Source organism: Canis lupus, chromosome 32, assembly GCF_011100685.1.
Source record: "Canis lupus familiaris isolate Mischka breed German Shepherd chromosome 32, alternate assembly UU_Cfam_GSD_1.0, whole genome shotgun sequence".
Classification (NCBI taxonomy): domain Eukaryota; kingdom Metazoa; phylum Chordata; class Mammalia; order Carnivora; family Canidae; genus Canis; species Canis lupus.
The window spans coordinates 13,814,287-13,840,954 of NC_049253.1; the positions used below are offsets into that span (position 1 = coordinate 13,814,287).

Here is a 26,668-nt window from a genome sequence, read left to right on the forward strand (position 1 = left end):
GACAGATGTGCTATAAACACAGATATACGGAATATTAAAAAATAAAATGCCATACACTTCCAACAAACAAATTAGAAAACCTAGATAGATAGATAGATAGAAGGGTAGTATAGGGAAATATACATTGCTAAAATAAACTCAAAAGATGCATAATGCCTAAATAAATTTATGCCTTTGGAATATAATCTTTAATCTTTAATCTCTTAATCTTTCAAATTATTATCTGGCAATTATTAGAGCCAGAACTCAAATGTTCTCACAGACACTCTTTCAATTTTCCAAGAAATATATAATTCTTACTCTACTTCAATCTTAAAAAGCACAGAAAAAGAAGGGATTACTAAAGATCTTTCTATAAGTAAATTATTCTGAATAACTGAGAGCACTTTTTTTCTGTCAGCTGTATATCTCATATTACATGGTTTCTGCATTTTTAGGCAATAGTAACCCATTATGCATTTGAATATTTATTAAGTGCCTGATATGTATGAAGGATTCAAGATTCTTATCCCTGAGGAAGAGAAATGCTTAAAACATCATAAAGAAATAACATGATTAGTTTTCTACTAGATTTTTATAAACATGCTTTGGAGATATAAAAAGGTGCTAAATTTGCTTCAAGGAGTTGGGGATGACTTCATAGAGGTTGTGTATTTCTTAGTATAATTAAAACTCATTAAATCTTGCCCAAAACATTCCTCAACATCCTCAATTATGGCTCTCTTTTTGGTCAAGCCTACTGCTTGGCAGCATCACTACTGTAATTAAGAGTTCAGGCAGGTGTGTTTCCCAGAGCCAGGCACTCCTTTCTGTGTGATGAAATGTGCTATTAAATATATACGAAGACTTTCTCTGACACAAAGCACATTCAATTCCTAACTGTTTATAGTATTAAGATTTTAAACAGTTAGAAACAAGATTATTTTCCAGTAAATCCATAGTTTAAAACTCTCCTCTACCATATCCTTTTCCAATTATCTTCTAAACCAATTTGGTGCTTTGTGTATTCTGGTGAAATTATATAGACCAAATACAAATTTATATGGTCTGTGTAAGAATGGAAGTAATCTTAATATAGTGTAATCATATGGCATGCTTTAATTTTCTTCCCAAATCATATAAAATGTTTCAAAGTCACATTTGATAGACAGCACTTTCCCAAGTCTCTTCCTCATTCAGTAAATCAATGACAAATAATGGTTATGCCAAACATTTATTGATTACCTATGCAAGCACAATGTTAGGGATCATAATAAGGATAAAAGAGAAGTCCAACTACTTTAGGAGCTCAAACTTCATTAAGTCATTTTCAGTTTATGTGGATGACTACACAATTCAAATGTTTGCACTGACATTTCTTAAAACACTGAAAAATATTTGTCCAGGTAACCAATTATATTTGGTACCTTTGTTTACTGGTATTCGGCTTCATTCCAGAAAATGTTTGCATTTACTAAATTTTCATTTTGCCTGCTATAGTTAACAGCCACTCACTCCATTTCTTCACAATAAAATCTTCACAGCTAAATGGGTGATGGGAGTTAAGGAGGGAACTTGTGATGAACACTAGGTGTTATATGTAAGTGATGAATCATTAAATTGTACTCCTGAAACCAATATTACACTATATGTTAAACTAACTACAATGTAAATAAAAAATTGATACAAAAAATCTTTATTGTGCTATTACAGTATCCACTATTTTGTTGTCAGTAATCCTATTACAAAACTATGGAACCTAAAAGACAAAGAATTTCTCTTCAATAAATTACAGGCAATGAAGAAAAAAAGAAATACTTAAGCTTCATTATAAAAAGTAAGTAAAAATATGGTTCAAAATAAGGGCTTAATGTGGCCATGAATGATCAATTCATGTTACGATGTTACTAAACTAAGTGTCGTTCAGAAGAGGACAATTCATTGCCTTTAAGGAATACAGGATTTCAGAGAAGAAAAACAATCACTAAGGTATCTGAGATAAATGGGTAATTAGAAAAATTAGTAATTTCTGTAATAACAATGTATCAGTTTATGAAAAAGATTAAAAACTGTGAATTACAGACTTTAAGATAGAGGTTATATGGAAGAGTGGGTAGAAAGCTACTATGTATGCATTCAGAGGATCTGAGAGGCAGAGCCAGGGCTACCCTGAAGCAGTCACCTAACCTCTCAAAAACTCAGGCTTCTCAAAGGCAAAGGCAAGGAAAAACAGAATTAATTTGATTTTCATATTACTTGCAGCATCATCTATCCATTAAGTAAGATTAATACATTTTATTTATCCACAGTTTTTACAAATCCTCAGTTATAATAAAGTTTGAAAAAGTATGTATATTCATTCATTTATTTCTCTAGGATCTAGTTCATTGGACATATATCTATGTTCATAATATGTCAAGGACCGAAGTTGGGGACATATTTCATAATATCTCATGAAATATGCAGAAATTTCCATGGTCACACAAATCTGGAGGGCAGGAGTTGGTAATGTACAGATTTTGGATGAAGGTGTCCTGTTAATAAGACCATATTTAACTATATTGGCAGGAATTCAACTCTATCCCCAACAGAAGGTGACCTTCTATTTTGTTTCATGTAATCCATGATTAGTAGTCCTTAAACCCCCTCAGTAATTTTTTTTAAGAAGCTCATATATAAGCAATACCTCCATTTACTAAAGTCCTTAATTTAAATGTTATCAACTGGTCATTTTATTTACAGAGAGCTATTGAGCACTGAAATGGGAACAGAAATTAGCATAGCACCAATGCACACATTATTTATCATTTTTAAAATCCTTTTTTTGCCTCACATCTGTTGTGTTACTTATTATGAATGCACAAAAATATACTTACACTTTCCATAAAATTTTTAAGAAATCCCTTGCATTAAACAATAGAGCAGTCAATATAAGTATTAATCACTTCAATAGGAAAATAATTCTTCTCCATTTCATATTTGGAAAAAATGGGGCTTTTTTGAATAAGTGATTTTGCTTTAAAGCTCAATTCATCCAAATTTTAATAATTAATTAAATGTAGTGTTTCCAAAATAAACTCTTGATTTGCAAGTACTCAAATGATTCAGCTGAATAACTGAATTTAAAGGGAATTCTTATCAATCTTCCAGGGGTAGAAGGATTCAGCAACAGGTCTTTCAATCACAATATTACCAAATGTCTTAAAACATAATTATTTCATGTACATAAAATATAACAAAGGCACCCTGATGAAGTCAATCTTTCTTCTCATTTGATTAAGAACATGATCTCAGTATTTAAAAAGTGTGTGTGTGTGTGTGTATTCATATCAGATAAACAAGAGTGTTCTCAGAAAGGGAGGAAAATGAACAGTTAAAAAGCAGAAGGGAGTAAATGTGAATTAAGTAAAAAGGTAATTAGATAGTGGTTGAATGAACATATAAAGAGTAGGGAGTTAGCAGATATTTTTTATACATAAATACACCTTTTCCTATGTTGACAAAAGTATTGAAGGGATTTTCCCAAATAGAAATACCTGATGAGCTGAGGCCTAGGGAAACAAGAGTGGATGTTTAAAGCTTATATACATTAGTTCTAATGTCCTCTAAAAACAAATTCACAATTCTTCATATCAATACTAGCTGTGCTTACTATATCATTCTGGCCATCATATTCTAAGGTGACTTAGGCTAAACATTCTTAGGTTTCTATTCTCTATTATCAGGTGTATGTCCTGTTATACCTGGTAAATTGGTTATATGGAAAATAAGATGAAAAATACATTATCTGGACAACCAATGGAACGTCTCTAAGTAAAGACAAAAAGAATCACAAATTTAGAGTTGAGAAAATTGCTTCTACATGTTCAAGCCTACCTTCTAGTACATCCTTAGGATCATGATTCATCACTGTGTTCAACTCACTGAACAAATACCTTAAAATGACTCCAGTAAGTCCTTTTGCCAATTCAATATCTGCCCTTTGTTTAAGAAGGAGGACATGGTGCAGGGTGGTGGGCACAGTGCATCTTATCCTTCTCCAGCTGCCTCTAGGTTCTGGGAGCCACCTCTATTATGCTGCCACTTATAAATATAAAGCTAACTTTTAAAGTTTTAAAAGTACAGTGTTATATCAAGAAAGTAGATCCTTTTCTCCTATAAAGTAAGATACCGATACCTCCATTTTCCAGAGAAGAAAGTTAAAAATAGAGTTGTTCTAAATTTTAGGTAAGATTTTAATTGAGAACATATGACTTGTTCTTTCAATGATTATCCACTTAAAAAAAAGAAATTATATCAGTAATATCAAAGAAGTCATCTTTACAAAATTATACAGGAAATGAGAAAGAGAGAAGAAAGCATGTGTTTATAAACAACACATGGAATGGAAATAGATTTTCATAAATTTGCCTAGGCTTAAAAGAGGAACTAAAAATAATGGAATTTAATAAATTAAATGTTAAAATCTTCAACGGTGACTTAGATAATCACAGTAGCAAAGTAAAGATGGAAGAGATCTGGTTTATCAGCTGCTTGTGTGAAAAAAAATGTATGCTGCCATTCAGTGTGATGAAGCAGCATGGACTCGCAGGCAAGGAAGTAAACGTGCTTCAGGACTAGGGTGACAGATGTGCAGTATCCAGACAACTAGAAGGGAGTCCTAGTATGATCTGATGGTATTTAAAATATCAAATATTTAAAGGACTTTTGCATGAAAAAGGGATCCAAAGTTCTTTAATGAATGCAGATTGTAGCTCAGCAGGACACTAAACATGTAGGACTTCCTATAAATGTACTCAATCAGTGAGTTGATCATTATTAGAAGAACCCAATCAGGGGCTAGACTAGTCCTTTCTAGGAAGGCAATAAAGACAATTTATGCATGGCATGAAAGGAAATAATGATTTTCTTTGATGACAGTAATAGCAATTTTGTAATATAAGAAATTTGCAACTGTAAAATTACAGATTTAGTAAATATTTTGAGTCTCATAAATTCAGTAAATTGCTTTATCTCCTGTCCACTTCTCTTTCCCTTCTGCCTTCTTTAAACTGGCCTTGATAAAGACTTGAAGTAGGCATTTTATGATAAACCTCAGTTGTATATACCATGTTAGTGAGGGAAGTATCTTGTACATCATTAATAAAAACTAAAATCTAAAAAAATATTTTAATATTATCTTTCTTCCTATAGGATGATAGGATGATAACCCTATTGATCAAAAAGTATTTATTAAATACTTGCTATGTGCTAGGCATTCATTCAGATATGCCTTACTACCTTGCTACTCTAAGAAAACTTGCTAGTAGAATAAGCATCAAAGTGATCTTCAATTTTAAAAATGTATAAAAAAGTGACCCACCTTGACAAGGCAGAACTTTTGAGACTAAGAAGGGGACAACTAAAGTACAAGTTAAACAAACAAACAAAAATTACTACATTTTACTTCAAGAAAGTATGAAACTGAACAAGGGAAATAAAATCTTTTTGAGACCACCTGGTTTTATACTTTTAATAAATATGAAAAAAGGCTATACATTTTTTTCTAAGTGAAATACATTTAATATGCCCAAGTGTTCAATTCTGCATTTTAATTGAGGAGTTTATTTACTCTCCTCTGTGAATTCTCATAATCTAGAAAAGCTATGGATTCTAATAATCACTTTAGTATTTGGTTAGGGAACCTGGAGCTCAGAAATCTTTCCAAAAATGCTCTCAAGATCTAGCATATTGATTTAGTCCTGAAAGCTTGCATACATTCCCACCTATGTCTTCTTAAAATCACAAAACACTTGGACAGCAACACCAAACACATGGCCTCCCAAAGACCCTTTGTTCTGAAGTACATTGACTACTTTTCTCCTCCTCCCAAAGGCTGAAAAACAGAACAAAACAAAAACTGCTAGAGAAGATCAACTGCTAGTTGATCTATCATCAACTAAACTTCTCTGGAATTTCTAAAACATTTTCCAAATTTATGTTTTACTAAACAAGGTCTTGAGTGTATTTATTCATTAAATTTATCACCCAATAGACATTAAATATCATCTACTACATCTTTCAAATTCCTCTTCCTATAGTGAAATATTTATGTTCATCAATACTACTGGAATTAAAATACTGAATACATTCCTAAAGTCTTCCAAATAGCCAATAAAAACACAAATCCCAACCATAATAAATTTAGTTTGGATAGGATACTGCAGGAAAAAAAATATTTCAGATATCAAATGTTACTTATACAAGTGCTAGTTACAACTGAATATGTGTGGGGTTCAAACTCTGCAGTAATGTTAACTTTGCATATGATATTGCTATGCCTAGGCACTTGGAATTCCAAGTACTCACCTTCCACAGTTCCTTACCCTCCCCGCCTCCCATCCCCAAATGGAGCAGGTGTTGTGTATATTTCAATAAGGGGCTAGAGAGGACAAAGAAAAAATAAAAGATATGAAAAAGATCACAAAGTGAATTGTTTTTAAGAGTGTGACTGAGTACTATGTAACTAGGCACTGTGTGAGATATTAGGAATATGAAGAGAAGACCCAGCCTTTGTCCTAGGGATTTGAGTTTGTAAAGAAACGGCACAAATTATTATAGTAAGTGTGCTGTTTGAGGAATATGAGTGCCACAAATATGAGGCTTTGCTGATGAGAAACCTGAACTGGATCTGTATGGAAAGGGGAGAGGAGAGAAATAGCCAGTACAAAGTCTTGAATGTGTGAAATATAATGGAATGTGCAAGACCTATAAAGAGTAAGGAATAATTACCTCATGGAATCTAAAGGACAACAGGGTGACCTGGAGGTTAAACAGTAATTCAGAGCTAGAGAGAGGTATCAAACACACAGATTGATCTATTTCCTGTGGGCCAACGGTTCTCCAAACCGAGTACTTTAGGTATCAATGGTTCACAGAGCTGTCAGGGGCCATATTGGTTAAAGAGGGGTTAGCAGGTGACCCTAGGAGTTCCCACATTGCATCTATTTCTACATTGACCAGATTAACCTTACTTTAATTGTAAAAACTTTGTGGGGCTGGGATGGGAGAAGCTTCTCCTGCTTTCACAAAGTTTAACAATGGGTATCCATCAAAAGGTATTAAGGAAACGTGTGTGTGCACATGTCTAAGTATGGAGGAGGATTCAAGATCTTGCGAAGATGGCCAAGGTTTTTTTTTTCCCCCTTAAAGTCCCTGTAAGTCTCCCAGGAAAATTCAAGGACTGTACACGTCTTTAAGAATTACAAAAGTGCAATACATATATATAACATTAACTATATGATCACAGATTATCCAAGAAACCCATTAATTGTTCTCCCAATCTTCTCAAGATTTAAAAAGCCAAGAATAACACTCCACAGTAGTCCCCCTCCCTCACAGCCCCATCCCATTTGGTTTCACTTTCTGCAATTTTGGTTATCTGTGGTCATCCATAATCCGGAAATAGATGATCCTCTTTCTGACACATGGTCAGAAGGTCACTAGTAGCCTAACAGTGCCTATGTCATTCATCTCACTTCATTTCATCATGTAGGCATTTTATCTTCTCATATTATCACAAAAAGATGAGGTATTTTGAGGGAGAGGAGGAAAAGGAGAGACAGGGAACATTCATGTAACTTTTATTACAGTATATTGTGATAATTATCCTATTTTTACTTATTGCTATTAACCTCTTACTCTGCCTATAAATTAAACATCATACATATGTATGCATAGGGAAAAACAGAGTATATATAGGGTTTGGTACCACCCACAGTTTCAGGCATCCACTGGGTGTCCTGGAATACTGCCCCCCCCCCCCCGCCACACACACACACAGATATGGGGAGACTGCATTGACTACATTATATCACATTTTGAGAAAAAGCTTTGGTCAGATTAACATCTGTAAAGATGGGTAAACATTTCTAATGCCTTTATTTGCATGGTAAGTTTCTTTTGGAATATGAAGTGTTCTCACCAAGACTTTCATTTCTGCTTAAAATATCCTATGAGAGCAATGGACACAATTGATACTTCACTGTTTGATAGGGAAACTGAAACAAGAATGGTGAAAATAACTTTCATAATGTGTAGTTTATTTTAGAATGGCTTCCTTGTTCTAAATTCATAGTATAGGTCACATGTCGATAGGCATTAATGAAAATAAATGCTACAGTGCTATTTGTGAATTCAGGGATTGCCAAAGTTCTCAGCAGAATCCCATGAGAATGTCAGTAGTCTTCTATAATTTCGTCTCTTGGGACATAGAGACAATGAGACCAATCTGGGCCTTAAAATATACACAAGACACAGCTTTCACACAGTTCAGCCATGACTTGTATCATAATGTGGCATGTGTAATGCAGAGAGTAAAGAAAGATTTGTAACACTATTGTAAATAAAAAAATAAACATTGTTCTCTCTAAACACACTAACATGCACTGCTAGATAATTACATGTTATTAAAAAGAAAAAAAACATTTAGTAACAGATGAATAGGAGAATAATACTTTGAAGAGCACTGCATTAGATGATTTCTAGGATCTATTTTTGTTTTAAAGTCCTGTGACTCAAAGGATAAATCAATTGGGTTTGTTGGAATAATGATGATAGATTTCAGTTCGTAAAACTGGTCTGTAAGGAAAGGACATTTGGAGTCTTCATTTAAAGTCTAGGTGGTGATTTAAATTTGAGATAAAAAACCTATTATCTTCTGAAAGATAAACAGAAAAAAATACAATATTAGAAGTAACTAGTCTGTCTCAACCTACTGATGAAATAGAAAGATGACTTATTTTTCAATTGGGATACATCAACAATGATCATGGGGAGAGAAAATAACTAAGGCAAAGAGTGAAGCTTGTCAATGAGCAAGGTCTGTTTCACAAGAAAGGATGAGAATGTCCATAATAATTAGAAGAATGGCCTCAAGAGAATTCTAATGGGCAAATCTAAACCTTCTAACTCTTTTCTCCACAAACAAGATGGCAAAATACAAATCACTAACACTTCCTAAAAATGACATAGAGGGGTAGTAAGTCTGAATAAGGACATCTGGTTCTTGTCCAGGTTTTGCCAATAATGATATTGCCAATTATTTGCCAATAATGCCAATTAATGACATGACCTTCAGGAAGTCATGTATAATGTCTGGGTACCCTTTAGCCTGCCATAAAATTAGTCAATTGGAAGGTGATACCAGTGGCCCATTTTTGATCAATACTTTTATGATTTTCTGTTATTCCAACTTGGTTTAAAAATATAACATTTGGATAGGCATATTCTCATATAATTTTTTGAACCAATTTATTTACATGGATTTCAATGCATAGTAAAAAATTGCTCTTAGCAACTCAATTCAGCCTGTCAAACATTGTATGAACTTTATCCTTAGAAGTCTTAAGGGTACCTACTCTGATTGTCTCACCTCGCTCACTGTGAATTCAAACTCACAATATGCCCCAACTTTCCTATTTCTTTTAATGGCAACATGTAATTGTCATTGAAACCCTGAGAAAACTTTGACTCTTCTTATAGCCTATTTGCAATTAGTGATTAAATCCTCAGGATTTTCCCTATCAAATCTATCTTCTTTTTTCAGTCTTATCTCTAATATCATAATCTCGCTCCTGAATCACTTCATCCACTTCTTCCATCTTCATACTTGTCAAAATAATAGTAGTGCTAATGACCTGAATGCATCTTGTTACTCACCTGCTTCCATTGCTCCTCAGTATTTGTATGAGGGCATGTAGTAATCGTTAGCCTGACCTAAGAACTTCATAAAATTTGGCCTCACCTGCATTTCTATCTTCTTTCTCACCACTTGCCATCTCTATACAAGGTCACCTTCCTTTGCTTCCCTCTTTGTCCTTTGCCTATCCCATCTCCCCTCAAAGCCAACATCCTTATTTCATTTCATCTCATGCTGTTTCCCTTCCACTTCCCCATGAGGATGTCATTCCCTGTTTGTTTTGTTGTTCTGTTTTTATGGCTGTAAGGGCTATGGAACTATGATACATAAAAATAACTTTACTGAAAACTTTTTCTTTAGCGATTTTCTTTCAATGTTATTGAGGTATAACTGACCAATAAAACTATATTTAAAGTGCACAATGTGGTGACTTCTTATACATATAAATCATGAAAGGATTCCCCCCATTAAGTTAATGAACATATTCATCACCTCACATGTTTACCATTTTGTGTGTGTGTGTGAGTGAGAGAGAGAACACTACCACTCTCTTAGCAAATTTCAATTTTATGATATGGTGTTATCAACTATAGACATCACATTATACAACTGAATCTCAGACTTGATTCATCTTATAACTGAAAGTCTGTACCCTTTTGCCAACTATCCAATTTCTCCCTAACCTTCAAGATCCAGGCCACCATTTGCCAGCTTCTTTTGTGAAGTCCTCCTCTGCTTTAGTCTAGATGAACCTTACTATTCCTTGAACTTCTGAAGTTTTTATCTGTATCACTTACTTGAGTATATGTGTAAATATTTACAGATAGTATATGATTTAGCTGTATAAGATCCTCTTACTCTGTCTAAATCATTCTGTGAAATCTTTTTACTACCCTAGGTCTTTGTGGCATTCTCTACCTATTCTCCCCAAATGACTTTATAGTCTATTTGTATACTTTCTTTTAAAGGTTTTTACTAAAAAAAAATAAATAAATAATCCTCATGAGGTCTTTCCCAACCACTTCATCTTTAATTACTACCATACTATCCCTCCAATTTTCTTTTTCTGTCTTAAATTTTTTATGCTTAGTACTTCTTGGTATTTGACTCACTACTACATTTTTATTTATCTTGTTTATATCTGTCTGCCACTCTAGAGTCTACGCTAAAGTACAGGGATTTTTACTTTTTTGCTCAGTAATGCATCCCAGTTCCTAGAGTGCCTGATACTTGATAGGCACTCAAGAAATACTTTTTGATTGAATTTATTATTTAAAAACTGAAAGCACAGGCCACCTGGATGGCTCAGTGGTTGAGTGTTTGCCTTTGGCTCAAGGCATGATCCTGGAGTCCAGGGATCTAGCCCTGAATAGGGCTCCCCACAGGAGCCTGCTTCTCCCTCTGCCTATGTCTCTGCCTCTCTCTGTGTGTCTCTCATGAATAAATAAATAAAATATTTAAAATAAAATAAAATAAATTGAAAGCAATGCTAATAATAGTAAATAATAATAAATAAATGCTAATATAAGATTTAGAATTTACTTGTGCTAGGTCTTGTACATATTATCCATATGTGCATATATCCATATATGTATATAATCCCATTATACTTATCTATGACCTATTTTCCTCCTTGCCAAATAAAACAAGGCTTGAAGAGATTAAATAATTTCCCCAAGAACACAAAGCTAGTAAATATTATTAAAAATAAGTCCTGGGATCCCTGGGTGGCTCAGTGGTTTAGCTCCTGCCTTCGGCCCAGGGTATAATCCTGGAGACCCAGGATCGAGTCCCACATCGGGCTCCCTGCATGGAGCCTGTTTCTCTCACTGCCTGTGTCTCTGCCTCTTTCTCTCTATCTGTGTCTCCCATGAATACATAAATACAATCTTAAAAAAAAATAAGTCCTAGGTTTATTTATGACTGAAAATAGTTCCTAGGCTGAGCTTATCCAAATGTAAAAAGCTAAATACAAAATAATATTCTTTTTTGGATATGAAAGAAGAACTCCTCTGGGAGTTACTTGTGAAATTAATCTCTCTCTCTCTCTCTCTCTCTCTCTTTCTCACACACACACACAAATAGCTAATACTTTAATTTCTTCTTTTCTTGTTAGTAATTTCTCTTACATTTTCCCCCCAAACTTTGCACTTCCCTCTTACCTCCACTTACTTTTCTCGAAGAAGAAAAAAATTCTGACTAATGTTATTGTAAAAATTCCATCTTAAAAATGCATCTCTGTTCTCATATAAAGGTCAAGTACAGAATGAGTAGCCACAGTCCTCACAGTGAGAGGTAAAGCATCCATTACAGGAGGAGGGGAAAAGCAAAGAATGCTTTATTCATAATTACCTAAGATTTTCCAGCAAGAGAGGGGAAAGAGGAAGTCTATTTTCAGTGACAATGAATACTCTAAAAATATTAGCATGCAAGGGGAAAATTTTCATTCTGAGAGTTAGTAGTGCTGAGTTCTCTTTCCCTTACAGAGGGACTTAAAATTCCCAGGGCAGAGAGGTAATCTAGGCAGATGTAGTTGCCTTGTGTCTTGAAAATGGCAACATCTAGGAATCATGGGAGTTTAACTGAGGACACACTGGGAAGGATTTCTCAGCACCAGGTCAGCCTCTAAGAAGTATCAAGTGGCAGAGTGGATTCTTATATCCTCAGGCCTCTAGAGTGAGAGCAGAGATTACAGCTACATGGGCCTTTTAGAAGATTTGTTATGCTGCATGCATAAACAAGATTCAGTGAAATTGCAGCTGAACTACCTGCTAAAAGAGTTACAGAAAAAAAAAAAAGACTCATTCTTCTTTTTTTTAATCTAACCTCCATTTTCTTTCCAAGATGTCCCCATAATTTTAACTGACAAAGTACAGGTAAAAGTACATACAGAATTCATTCTGGTGTACATCTTAAATATTTTGGAAAAAATATCAGTTATCAGATGTTCCTGACTTCTGTTCATCTATATAAATGGTTATGGTTTGATAAATAACCCTTAGGTTGGGATACTCATTAGCTGGTTAGTGAGTGGCATTCAGAACAATTGATTTTTATTAACACCAGCTGTAGAGGAAAAAGTACTTGGTATCTCCCTCTCTGCCAGTACCTCTATTTATATTTTTGAAAAAAATCATGTGAAAAATTACATAGGCTTTCCTATATAATTGTATACTTTCATTTTCTGATAGTTCTATGGGACCAAAGCATCATGAAAACTGGCTGATTTAAGCTCAGGAGGTGCTCACTTTTCTGATCAACAAATAACCACAAATAATCACCTTTTTTTTTTGATCCTCAACAAATTGAGACAAAGTCCTACAAGTGAGATAAAAATGGAGAAGAGAAATACTGTGACAAGTGGTTATAGATATCACATTTTTCCGTGCTTATAGTTACCTTTGAATGGCTATCTTTTTATTAAAATTCAGACATTGAGAAGTTAATGTAAAACTTCTTTTTCTCTAGAAAACAATGTATATACATATCCATCCATCCATACATACACACACAAACACAGGTCAGCACAAAACTTTAGACATTCATAGATCTTAAAATCTAACCCATGTATCCTAGGCATAGATAATTAAGGTATTCGAGAGACTACAGAGTAATTTAGAGCTGAAGGTTAGAAGACAGATTGCCCATTAAATTAGAAATAAGTTTATACTTCTCAGAAACCAAGCACCAACTGTCCCCAATGTCTTACCAGCAGCTCTATCCCTTACTGCTCCTCCTGGATCATGGCCTGTTGGCTGCTGCTGAGCCCATCTCCTGCTTCCAAGTGTGGTAACTCAACAGGAGTAAGGGCAAGTAGACAATCTTGAGAGGGTTTGATGATGATGTTGGCCAGCCTGGAAAAGATAGAGTTAGAATACTTTTAAGTTAGCTAAAAGGAATAAGACGTATATCTGGTATAAAACTATCATGTCAAGTTTAAAAGGTTATAGATGCCCATTACTGGATATTTCAAACTACACCATTGGTTGTTAAAAAATCCAGAGTTATAGGATCTTTCTCAAAGCAATGAAAACTCCTAAATGCACCATAATATAATACTAACATTTGTAAAGAAAACTTTGCAATGCCCAAAGCATCTCTGCCTAACCAGCAATCCTCATATCTTGATTGTGATTATCAATTAGTCTTGGGACCCACTGGCTTATATTACTTCATTTGCTGAACCCAATGGTTCTCAGCCTTGGTTGTAATAGTATCACTTGGGTGAGAAGCTGAGGCCCCATGTGCAGAGATTCTGATTTGCTGGGCTAAAATGAGCCTTACTCTCCAGGTAATTCTAAGATGTGGTCAGCATTGAGAATCATTAATTTAAAGGCCTTGTACTTACTGAGATGCAGCACTAACTCAACTTATACTTGGCAAATGTTTATTCAGAATAAACTATAGCAAGGCAATGTGCTAAATACTATGGTAAAGGTAGAGCATTATAACATGCAGTCCCTTGTGCTCAGGAACTTTAGCTCAAGAGAGTGAATTATAGATTTTAATCTGATCACCTAAGAAGATACATACTTTAAAAATATAACCAAAGTAAGGCTTCATTAGTCAAAGATGTAGTGAGACCCCTGGGTGCTCCAAAAATAGAGATGACCATTAAGTGAAATTAGGGAGAAAGTTGAATGCAAGAAGAAAGTCTTTTTGAGTTCTAAGGGTAGGGTAAGAGTCAGAGAAAGATAGCTTTTTCAGTCAAAGATACAGCTATAAGAATATGCAGTAAATTGAGGGACACTCAAAAGAGACAATTCTGATGAATGGATTTCTATAAAGGAGCACTGGAAGAATCTGGAGAGGCAGATTCAAGCCAGAAGGTACAGTTGGTGATAAATGGCTAAAGAAGTTGGGTCATTTTTTGGGATATCCAGAAATAGTATCTGGAATCATACTAAGAGCTGTTGAAGGCTTATGTCTCAAGGGGTCTTAGTAAATTTACTGGGTTCTTAGTAAATGCCAGACACTGTACTTGATGCACTACATATGTTACCTCATTTAACACAAACATCTGGTGAGGTAGTTATCATTATCCCTATTTTACAGAGTAAGAAGGGAGGTCCTTTAATCTTCTCAAAGTTCTGTGGCTAGAAATAGTAAGCCAAGACCAGACAACATGCTATCTCTTTAGAAACACAGCATCACAAAAGTTATGCATTAACACTTCGGGTTTTTTAAATTGAGATATAATTCACATACCATAAAATGAATTGTTTTAAAGGTACCGTTCTGTGGGCATCAGCCAAAAAATTGTGCCATTATTGCCACTATCAAGTTCTAGAACAATTTAATCACTCCCAAAATAAATCCATTACCCAGTAGGAGTCAGTCCTCATGCATCCCTCCTCCAGCTAATCACCCTTCTGTTTCTATGTGTTTGCTCATTCTAGATATTTCAAATAAATGAAATCATGCAAAATTGGACTTTTTTGTGTCTGGTTTCTTTTACTTAGCATAGTGTTTTCAAGGTTCATCTATGTTTTAGTTTGAATCAGTACTTCATTCTTTTTTATGGCCAAGTAATATTCCATAGTATAGATATACCATACTTTATTCACGATAGGTATCTGGGTTATTTCTACTTTTTAGTTATTATAAATAATGCTTCTATGAAGATTCATTTACAAGTCTTTGAGATAGTGGTAAAATATATGCAACATAAATTTAACATTTTAACCATATTTTAAGTGCATAATTCTATGCATTAAGCAGTCTTATTGTTGTTCAATCATCACCACCACCCATATCTAGAATTTTTTTACCTTTCCAAACTCAAACTCTATCCCCCTTAATCAATTAAGGGGGCCTCAATCTCAAGCCCCTGGAAAGTGCAATTCTACTTTTTGACTCTATGAATCTGACTATTCTAGGTACTCATATAAGTGAATCATATAATATTTGTCCTTTTATGACTGGCTTATTTCACTTAGCCAATGAATAATGTCCTCAAGATTTGTCCATGTTGTAGCACATGTCAGAATTTCTTTCCTTTTAAAAGCTGAATAGTATTCCATTACATGTATATACCACATTTTGTTTATCTATTCATCTATTGATGGGCTTGCATTGCTTCCACCTTTAGGCTATTGTGAATAATGCTGCTTTGAACATAGGGTATTCATTGTAAGTTTTTATGTGGACATTTTAAATTCTCTTGGGAATGGGATTGCTGAGACATATGATAATTCTATATCTAACCTTTCAAGGAACTGCCAAACTGTTCTGCAAAGTGGCTGTGCCATTTTATATTTCCATCAGCAATGTATGAGGGTCCTCGCTTTTCTTTATCTTCACCAACACTTGTCATTGCCTGACTTTTTTTTTTAAAGCCACTCTCATGGGTATGGAGTAGTAGACGATTTAGCTGTTACAAATTATTACATACAACATACTGGCTTATTGCAGTAATTCAGATATAAAGCGATGACTGAACAAGAGGGTGGCAGGGGAAATAAAATGATCAAGCAGGGAAAGGAGTGGATATTAATAGCATTGTACATGTAGGGAGAAGAAGACTCAATTATAGAAGTTAAAATTTGAGTTTGATTACATAGTAAAATAATATATTAATCAGAGGTAATTCTAAAAGAGAAATTTGAAGTGACAAAATAAATTCTTGACATGATGTATTTGAGAACCTATGGATTCCAGATAATTATCAGATAGGAGGTCAGGGTTGGAGACAATAAAATATCTTATATTTAGAGAAAGGGTCAAAGAAGCATTGGTAAAGCTAGAAAAGGGCTATTTCTAAATATGTTTAGATTCCTTAAGGCTGGGTTTACTTACGGACCAAACACTGAGGAATAGAGAGCAATAGAACTATACATTTGCCCTCCTGTTTTCTGTTTAAAATACTAATGCAAAACTTAAATAGTAAATAATATATTCTTACACTTGGAGCTTTATCAGAACTTCAGCTGTAAGTCCCGTGAGGTGGTATCAGATTTTTATCTATACTTTGAGGCATTCAGGACAGCAGTGCCCTTGGTTCAGAATGGTGTGAGCAGGCTTACTGGTATTGCTCTCTAACGGCTGGCATAAGATCAAGAGGCCTACACAAATGAATGTCCCTACAAGCAGTTATCTGGTTGGCTGGAAACCAGCTGGCAGACTATCAAGGAGAACATGAAGTTCCAGTTTTCTATGTCCCAAACAGCCCCCTTAAAAAAGAAACCATCCCAACAATTAGAATGTATACCCATAAGAGACCACAAGTCTATTGCTTCAACAGAGTTCAATGGTCAATGATCCTTGCTTTGTTCAGTTTTGGAAAATCTATAAAATTGTAACATTCAGAAATCAATGCAGTGATGACTCACATATTTGGTTACCTGTTCTGAAAGAAAAGTTTCATACTATTTAGGATGCTATGGTAAATATTCTCAAAGAAAATGCAAATCACTGTCAGCTTACACACTGAGTTTTCCCTCTGACCTGATATACTGGGATTATTAAAAAAAAAATAAAATAAAATAAAAAATCACCCAAAGACAAAACAGAATAAACACAAAGGTAACTGTTGGAGACAGAAGTTAAAATAAGAGCCATAGAGAAAAAAAAAAAAAAAAAAAGAAAACTAAGAGGAAAAGCCAATGAATACATTTAAGCCAATGAATACATTTAATTTGTAAATTGTTTTCACTCCCACACACATATCTACATTTTTAATTGAATGAAATAAAGTCAAAGTCAAAGTTGTAATCTTGCTGAAGATAATGTGGTTCAAAGACAGATTTTTTTCTTGTTCTTAAAGTCTATTCTGGTATTTGAATCTTCATCAACATTTACTGTTTCAAAATGATAGTATCTACTTTCTACAATATTTTCCAGAACGTAGATGAGAAAACAATGATGATAAAAATTGCTAAAATTTATTGAATGCATGCTTAGTCATTTAATCTTCAAAATATTATCATATGATCAGTCTTTTCCCTTAGGACACATTTTGTACGTGGCAGGCCTCCTGAGCCTGTGCTCTTACCTATCATGCTTCACAACATCCACCAGCTTGTAAGAGATTCAATGAACAGAATATTTCATTTTGGTGAAAGGTAAATTATTCTATATTTCAAACCCTAGAAGCAGACACTTTCTCTCAAAATCAAAATAACATTTTTCTCTGTAAACCAGTTACTCTACCTATAAACATGTATATGTCAGTACAAGCTCTGCAACATGTATAGAAATCTTTCTTTGGGGCCTTAAATACATTCTCCTTCCAATCACTTATCAAAAGTCATTAATACTTTCATCACAAGCTATGTTTATCCTGCTGGATCTAGTCCTTCCTTCCCCCTTAGTGCTACTTGTCCATCCTCACTGCATGTCTCTTCAAAGCATACAATAATAGATGCTTCCTTCTGTTGTGATGCTGCCTTGGCTGCTTCCCTGTTCATGTGATTCTCCTCAGGGTCTAAATGGTGTCAGACTGGAGTTCACTAAATAACAGGTTACTGACCTCAGCAGGCTATGCCCATACAATGGTTTTCCTTCTCCATCCCCCACCTTTGTGTCCCCTCCCATATACTTTTTCTACAGGTAAATGATCCCAACTGTATGGTGCCCAAAGGGAAGTGCTATTTCAGAATGTCAGCTTCTTGGCAGCAATGGCTATTCTATTAATACTTTTTAAAAATCACTACAACAGTTAAAACTCTAAGAAGAAAATTAAAGGAAGTCCTCATGCATATTTACTCCTTGCACTTTCTAACAAAGTAGTGACTCCAAAAAAAAAAAAAAAAAAAAATTCAGTGAGCATTTACGGAACAAATTCTACTAACTTAAAAACAATTATACACCAAACAAGGTTGTTTCCAAACAACAGTCAAAACAAACAAACAAACAAAATTTGAAGCATTATGCAGCAGTTGTAAAACGTTTGGCACAGTATTACCACTTCAAATTATGATGCCATTATTTTAAAGATTTTATTTATTTGAGAGACAGAGATAATGACAGGGAGCATGAGCATGAGCATGAGCTCCTAGGAGAGGAGCGTGCTATGGGGCTTGATCCCAGGACCCCAAGATCATGACTAGAGTTGAAGGCAGATGCTTAACCAACTGAGCCAACCAGGCACCCCTCACTAGGTATTCTATGTACATTATCAGATCAATTTTTATACCTTCTAGAAACAAACAAGAAGTTATGATGAAATCAATATTTTAAAAAACCAAGATGGAGAACCCACAGAAGAAAACACTGAATAGAAATCAGAAAAAAAACCATATTGCATCTGAAATAAAACATTTCTATGACATTCTGACACTTACTCATACTTGGCCTCTTTGCTCAGAGAATGGAATATTATAAACTAATAGAGGTGTGCCCAATATCTTAATTCTAAAAAGCTAGCAGAAATATGGTTTATTCATCATCCACTAAAATAGGAAATACAATTTTCTACAACAAAATTGCCATTCTTAGTGTCCAAGCATTTTTGGGATTCTGTCTAGAAATTACAGATAGTGGAAGAGAGGAAAGAGGTAAAGAAAAGAGTATTTATTTTAATGGTTCATTTGTCATTTCCTTTTTTCTTTACACAAAAAATTTTGGGAACTGGCAATTGTATTTATATGGTTCACTGCAGGACAGTAATTTTACTGGGAGCTAGGATGTAAGCTGGATCTTAAAAGAAACTTCTTGGGCAGCCCGGGTGGCTCAGTGGTTTAGCACCACCCTCGGCTCAGGTTATGATCCTAGAGACCCGGGATCGAGTCCCACGTCAGGCTCCCTGCGTGGAGCCTGCTTCTCCCTCTGTGTCTCTGCCTCTCTCTCTTGCTGTGTCTCTCATGAATAAATAAATAAAATCTTAAAAAAAAAAAAAGAGAGAGAGAAACTTCTCTCCCATAATTCTCACAAACTTGTAAATAAACTAAGGAAGTAGGCAGGTGGAAGATATCATCAAAGTATAAATCCATCTTAGGTTCTAATTCTGACAGTAATCTTCCATAACTTCATGATCTTGAGCCAGCCACTTAAAGAAACTGAGGACTCAAGAAGTCTATAAAATATTAAATTTTATTATCTCTGTTCCAAATCAAATTTAGTCTTCATGATTCTATGACTTAGATACTGTCTAATTTGATAAGGATGGAACAAATACAAATATAAAAAAGGGTTATTGCAAAAATGAATAAGGTATAAAAAATGAGCAAAATTATATTGGTAGAATTATCTCAATTTAAAAACACTTATATGAGGGGCACCTGGGTAGTGGGTCAGGTAGCAGTCAGTTAAGAGGCTGCCTTTGGCTCAGGTCATGATCCCAGGGTCCTGGGATTGAGCCCCACATCAGGTTCTCTTCTCAGTGGGGAGTTGGCTTCTCTCTCCCTCTATGCTCTCCTTCACTCTCTCTCAAGTAAATAAATAAAAAATATTTTAAAAATAAAATAAAAATACTTAGAGGATATTAAAACTTGATAATAAAAAGTTCTTAAATGTAATATGTAACTGTAAGCAATAGCCACAATGGTCATTACTGATCTGATTCCAAAGAAATTTTTACATGTATATTCCACCTAAGATATACAATGTATATTCTATTCTTTTAGATTTGGCAATTTCATGTTATAAAGTGGTGTAATGATTTTTTCAGAGTAATGAAGCTGCTACCATGGTTCATTTAAAGTCAATTGTTAATTACATCCATTTATAACAGCCATAGATTGAGGATCAATAACTTGGTACTGTAAGTGCTTTTAAAAAAAACTGTTTCAAATCTACAAAATTAACCTAGATGTTTTTATATGAGTCTATTCTCCTTACCCGTTAGGAAAATTATTAGGTGTATACTAACCCCATCTTTCTATTTCTTTAGGACAGATGGGAAGTAAAAGAATAAATTTCTAAGTCATTAATTATGATATAAATTATTCAAAAGCCCAAAGACTATCTTCATGTAAAAATGCTGTAAGTCATACAGGCTATATGAGTCAAGGTTTAAAGCCATTACATTAATAACATCAATACAAACATCAAAGGATCAATGAGAAAAATTCTAATGCTTAATGAGTTGGCAAACTGTATAAAACGAAACTTTATACTATATGTAAAACTGCCAACATTTGACTTGTTACTATTTGTAAAAAGCAACATTGTTTCAGTTATAATACTGTCTACATTTTGCATTCTAAAAATTTAAACAAGGAAATTTCATCAAATCTTATTTTTAATAAAAAGGCAAAGAAAGAAGAATTGGAAACTCCACAAATTTCCCAGAGATTCTTTTATTTTGTTCCTTAAAGTGGAATATTACACTGAAAAGATTTCAGAACATAAAGGAAAACTCTTAAGTTACGCTTACCAGGACTGTTGAAAACAAATTATGCATTTTGCAAACTGAAGTATCATTAAGATGATATAAAATATCATAAGATATTCTTAAAAACAGTTTAGTAAACATTAAGTTAAAAAAATAAATGTGATTCTCTTGCCATGGACATAAGCAGTAATAAAAATATTTAACAGTTGGTATGCTAAAACATGGGTCATGGGGCTGGAGGAGGCTCCTAGAAGCCACATATAGGCGATATATTACTATTTTAGTTACATGATTGTAGGGAGGTCCAGGGAGTCATGCAGAAGGATCCACAGTATAGAAGAATTCCCTGGCTACCTGGGAAATATTTCAGTAACCATCAGCATAACCACACTCATGTATACCTGCTGCATATCAGCTCTGGCTGTTTGTATAATTCTTAAATATAGATTTAAAAAAGCATTAAGCAATTGTTTACATTTTTGCAAATCCATTACTTGTTACTGAAGAAAATGTTAATCCTTAATTTTGGGAGTAGCTAGCAAGCAACATCATGAGGGAAGTTCAGGGGAAGGAATGAAAATTTAAAGATGAAAGGTATTTTTTTAATTTTCAAAATGAAACATTAAAATTATAAAAATATTTTGAGATTATTAAAATAATTAAAAAATGAAAATATTAGGTTAAACCTTCAGGTAATGACCAGGATGACAGAATCTAAATATATTTCTCCCTAAATAAAGACCATTAGAATAAAAAGTTATAATCACACTTAAGACCGGAGAGTCATATAAATGGATGAGAAATCCAAATAGATATTCAAATAACAAAATTTGACACAATAGTTTTTCACCAAATTACCATATTCATATTAAGGTGGACTTTCATATATTAAATTTCCTGGAGATAGTGTTCAACTATTGCTACTTAGTAGTTGATCTCTTAGGAACATGCAAAATCATAATAAGGAAGAAACAGTAGCATAATTAAAAAACATCTGATGCAATGTTACAGAGATGTGAGTGGTGGTCTATATAGAACTGCACATTTAGAAAGTGTTTTAAATCATTTTTTATTTGCTAGATCTCCTGAGTGGAACACATAAATCTAAAGAGCAGGAATTTGCTGTTGTTTATTGTCCTCTTGTTGAAAGGGATTAAAAATCACCTAGCAACTTCTGTGTTGTAGAAGCCAAAACAGAATAGTTGGTTGTCTACTACCAGTTCATCTAAAACAGAAGAGTGCAAGCAAGTAGAAAAGCACCATGCTACATTATGGTGCTCTGACACACATTTTTCATCATATGATAAGGTAAAAATCATCGAGAAATTTCCAGGAAAAATAACTCCTATAAAACATATTAAGTGTAACCAAATTGAGAGCTTACAAATCTCGACAACACAGAGACAGAGATACATATACACACTTCAAAAAACAACAGAAGAATTAACCAAGGAGTATATAGGTTGTAGTTTAGAGAGAAGACTCAATAATGGAAACTTTGTTAAGGGCTTTAAAATATTCTAGGTAGAAACAGATATGGATATAATAATTTATAGAAGCAGAAATTTTATTTCTGAACTTACTTTTATAGAGGCAAACAAAGAATGATTATTAAAGTATGACAGGAGGTAGTTAGGGGAAGCAACTTTAACACAGAGTAATAAATATAAGGATTTGAATCATAAAGATTGATAAGGAGACTATTATCAATTAGAATGTTAAATGCTGTTTGTGATAATGGTACAGAGCAAGGTAAATGATAGAGCATATTAATATTCCAGAAAGTTTTTTTGAGTGCAGAAAACAAACTCTACAATAAACCTAAGTTAGCTCCCTGGTAAAACAAAGAAACTATATATTTTAAAAGAAAATAGCTCAATAATTATAGGACATGTGTGCATATATTTTATTTTTATGAATGTATAAGAAAAGGGCAGGTAGGTCAGAATTTGTATTTTCCTCTATGTATTAATGACTAAGGTTTTGTAATGTGGACAGTGAAAGAATAAAATCACCATTTTTAAATCATCACTGAACAAAGTAGAGTTTAGGGAAAAAAGGAGCCACTGACTTTGCCTTCAGAAAAGAATGCCTGGGAAAAGCCCTTTCTGCCAAGTTGACACAGCTCCATAGGAATCAATATAGAATGTCTTGATTCTACATGGGTTCTGAGTAGATGAGAAGGAAAATGAAAATTGGAGCATCTAACTCATTATATTTGGAGGTGTGAAACTGTCATTTCTAAGAAGGGTCAACTGTCAGCTAATCAGAAAGGCACACCTACTCTAACCTCCAAGAATGAACCAGTAAAAATAGAGAAAGGAAACAAATGAACAACCATTCATATATGCACGTTATTTCAGCTCAGTGGTCATTAAAAACCAAATATGCTGCATGCTAAAAACCTATTTCCTTTTGAGAAAGAGGAGTAATGCTGAAGAACCTAATAGTGGGATAAACTTAATCAGGTCTCACTAGGAATGCAGCTGCTTTACACTGCAGACAGTCTTATAGTGGGATGTCAATCTTCCCTCCAGCAAGTGCCAACGAAATGACTTAACACTCCAGGTTTACGCCAGGTCAGTGTACACAGGTCATGTCCAGAGCCATGAATGAAGTCATGCTTTATCAGAAAGCAGGTCAGAGGTGACATAAATCATGTAACAGTTGACTAAAAATAAGTTTCTATTATAAGCAGTCATTTCCTAAATGAAGAAGATACATACCCTTCATTTTTTGAGGAGTGATTGTCACATATAACTGAACAAGTTTTTTTTTTTTTAATTCAAAGATTTTATTTATCGATCTGAGAGGAAGACAGAGAGAGCAGGAGTATGGTGAGGCGGGTGGTGGGGGAGGCAGAGGGAGAGGGAGAAGCAGACTCCCCACTGAGCAAGGAGCCTGACGTGGGGTTCGATCCCAGGACCCCCGGATTATGACCTCAGCTGAAACCAAGAGTCAGATGCTTACTTAACTGAGCCACCCAGGCACCCCTGAACAAGTCTTTTCCATCTTTAACACCCTGAGAAAAGGCATGGAGTCTATAGGTACATGAATTTGGCTGTTAGCATTTGATGTATCACAGGCACTGAACGAAGCCATTTGAATTATGCCTATTAACTGCCTCTGGACATCCCATACCTCCACTTCCACTCACCTTTCTATGAAGGATTGGTGCTCACTGTTCATCGTAAGTAAGGTTATATGTCAATTAAGGAGATTAGGTTATTTTTCTTTAACCTCAGGTTGGAAAACTGAGTGTCAAAAGAGGACGTGAATTGAAACATTACAATTACCCATAAGAAAGAGAAGACATACTTGCATTGCCTAATTTATTTTCTTTTTATAAATTTAGGGGTTTTTTTCAGGTTGCTTTAAATGTTTTTCATTAATAAGCTTTAGTTTTAGAGCAGATTCATGTTTCCTCTAAAATGTAGCAGAAAGTACTCGTTGTCATAGACCTCTGCCTGTGCACATAGACAATCTTCCCCACTATCAACATCCTCCATGAGAGTGGCACATTTGTTATAACTGATGAATCTACATTGACACATTACTATCACCCAAAGTCCACAGTTTACATTAGGGCTCACTCTTGGTGTTGTACATCCTTTGAGTGTTCACAGATGTATAATGGCATGTATCCACTACTGTAGTGTATTACAGAATAGTTTCACTATCCTAAAAATCCTCTATTCTCTGCCTATTCATCCTTTCTTACCCCCAGTCTGTGAAAAAAAAAAAACAAAAAACACTAATCTTCATATTTTTCCTCTTCCAGAATGTCATACAACTGGAATCAAACAGAATGGCTTATTTAATAGTAAACATGAGTTTCTCTCCTGTCTTTTTATGGCTTGGTAGCTTTTTTTTAAAGTGCTGAATAATATTCCATTGTCTTGACTACCAAAGTTTATTTATCCATTCACCTACTGAAGGACAGTTTTGTCAATTACGAAGAATGCTGCTATCAACACCATGTGCAGGTTTGTGTGTGAGCATAACTTTTCAATTCCTTTGGGCAAATATCAAGGAGTGCAACTGCTTGATTGTATGGTAGGGTAAGTATAATTTTGTGAGAAATTGTCAAACTTTCTTCCAAAGTGGCTGTACCATTTTGCATTCAAGGAATGGTTTCTGTTGCTGTACACCATTACCAGTATTCGGTGTGTCAGGTATGTAGTAGAGTATCACTATTGTTTTTAATTTGTGATTTCCTAATGACATATGATGTTGAATATCTATCATATGCTTACTTGCATCTCTGTATCTCTTTTGATGAGGTGTCTGTTCAGGTCTTTTGCCCATTTTAAAAATTAGGTTGCTCATTTTTAAAAAAATTGTTTTGAGAATTTGAAGTGTTCTTTGTATATTTTGGATAACAGTCCTTTATCAGAGAGGAGTCTTTTATAAATAATTTCTCCCAGTCTGTGGCTTGTATTTTCATTCTCTTGACATTGACCTTAGCAGAGCAGAATTTTTTCATTTTAAAGAAGTTCAGCATAAAACTTATTTCTTTTATGAATCACGTCTTTGGTGTTGTATCAAGAAAGTAATTGCCATACCTAGGCTTGTCTAGGATTTCTCCTAAGTTATCTCCAGGAGTTTTATAGTATTGCATTTTACATTTATGTCTATGATTAATTTTGAGTTTAATTTCTGTGAAAAGTGTAAGGTTTGTGTTTAGATCCATGTTGTTGCATGTGGACGTCCAGTTGTCTAGCACGATTTGTTTAAATATTGTCATTGTTCCACTATATGTCCTTTAGCCTTTGTAAAACATCAGTTGATGGTATTTATGTGGATCTATTTCTGGGCTCTCTATTCTGTTCAATTGATCTATTTTTCTATCCTGTCAACAGTACTACACTGCACTGATTGTTGTAGCTTTATAGTAAGACATAAAGCTGAGTTGTGTCATTCCTCCAACTTAATTCTTCTCCTTCGATATTAGGTTTGAATATTGGGTTTTCTTCCTTTCCATGTAAGCTTTAGACTCCATTTGTTGATATTTACAAATCCTGATTTTGATCAAAATTGTGTTGGATCTATAAAGTTGGGAAGAACTGACATCTTGCTACTATTGAATCCTCCTATCTGGAAACATGGACTGTCTCTCCATTTACTTTTTTCTCCTTTGTATCTCTCATCACAATGTTGTAATTTTCTTCATATAGATCTTGTACTTATTTTGTTAAATTTGTACCTAAGCATTGCATTTGGGGGGGGGGGGATACTAATGTAAATGGTAATGTGTTTTCTTTTTTCTTTTTTTTTTTTTTTTGGTAATGTGTTTTCAACTTCAAGTTGCACTTACTAATTATTGACATATAGAAAAAGTGACTGACTTTTGTATACTAATGTTACACTTTGTGATCTTGCTGTAACTATTTATTAGTTATAAATTTTTTGTTGATTATTTCAGGTTTTCTACATAGATGATTATGTCATCTGGGAAAAGTAACAGTTTTATTTCTTCTGTTCTAATCTATGTACCTTTTATTTCCTTTTCTTGGCTTATGGCATTAGCTAGGACTTCTATTACTATGTTGAAAAGCAGTAGTATAGAGGGATTTTAGTGAAAAAATTTGAATTTCTTATCATTAACTGTGATATTAGCTGTAGGCTTTTTGCAGATGTTCTTTATCAAATAAAGGAAGCTCCCCTCTATTCTTAGTTTGTGAGAGTTTTTATCATGAATAGGTGTTGGATTTTGTCAAAAGCTTTTTTTTGCA

The 26,668-nt window shown here is 34.2% G+C and overlaps 1 protein-coding gene across 2 annotated transcripts in view; it reads right to left on the bottom strand.

Annotated features, from left to right (window-relative positions):
- Positions 1 to 26,668, bottom strand: part of TET2 (tet methylcytosine dioxygenase 2) — a 125,253-nt gene that overhangs the window by 73,779 nt on the left and 24,806 nt on the right. For both annotated transcript variants that reach the window (XR_005382730.1, XM_038581992.1), the window contains exon 2: positions 13,368 to 13,512. The gene's annotated coding sequence lies outside the window, so the exon portion shown is untranslated. The remainder of the gene's footprint in view (positions 1 to 13,367; positions 13,513 to 26,668) is intronic.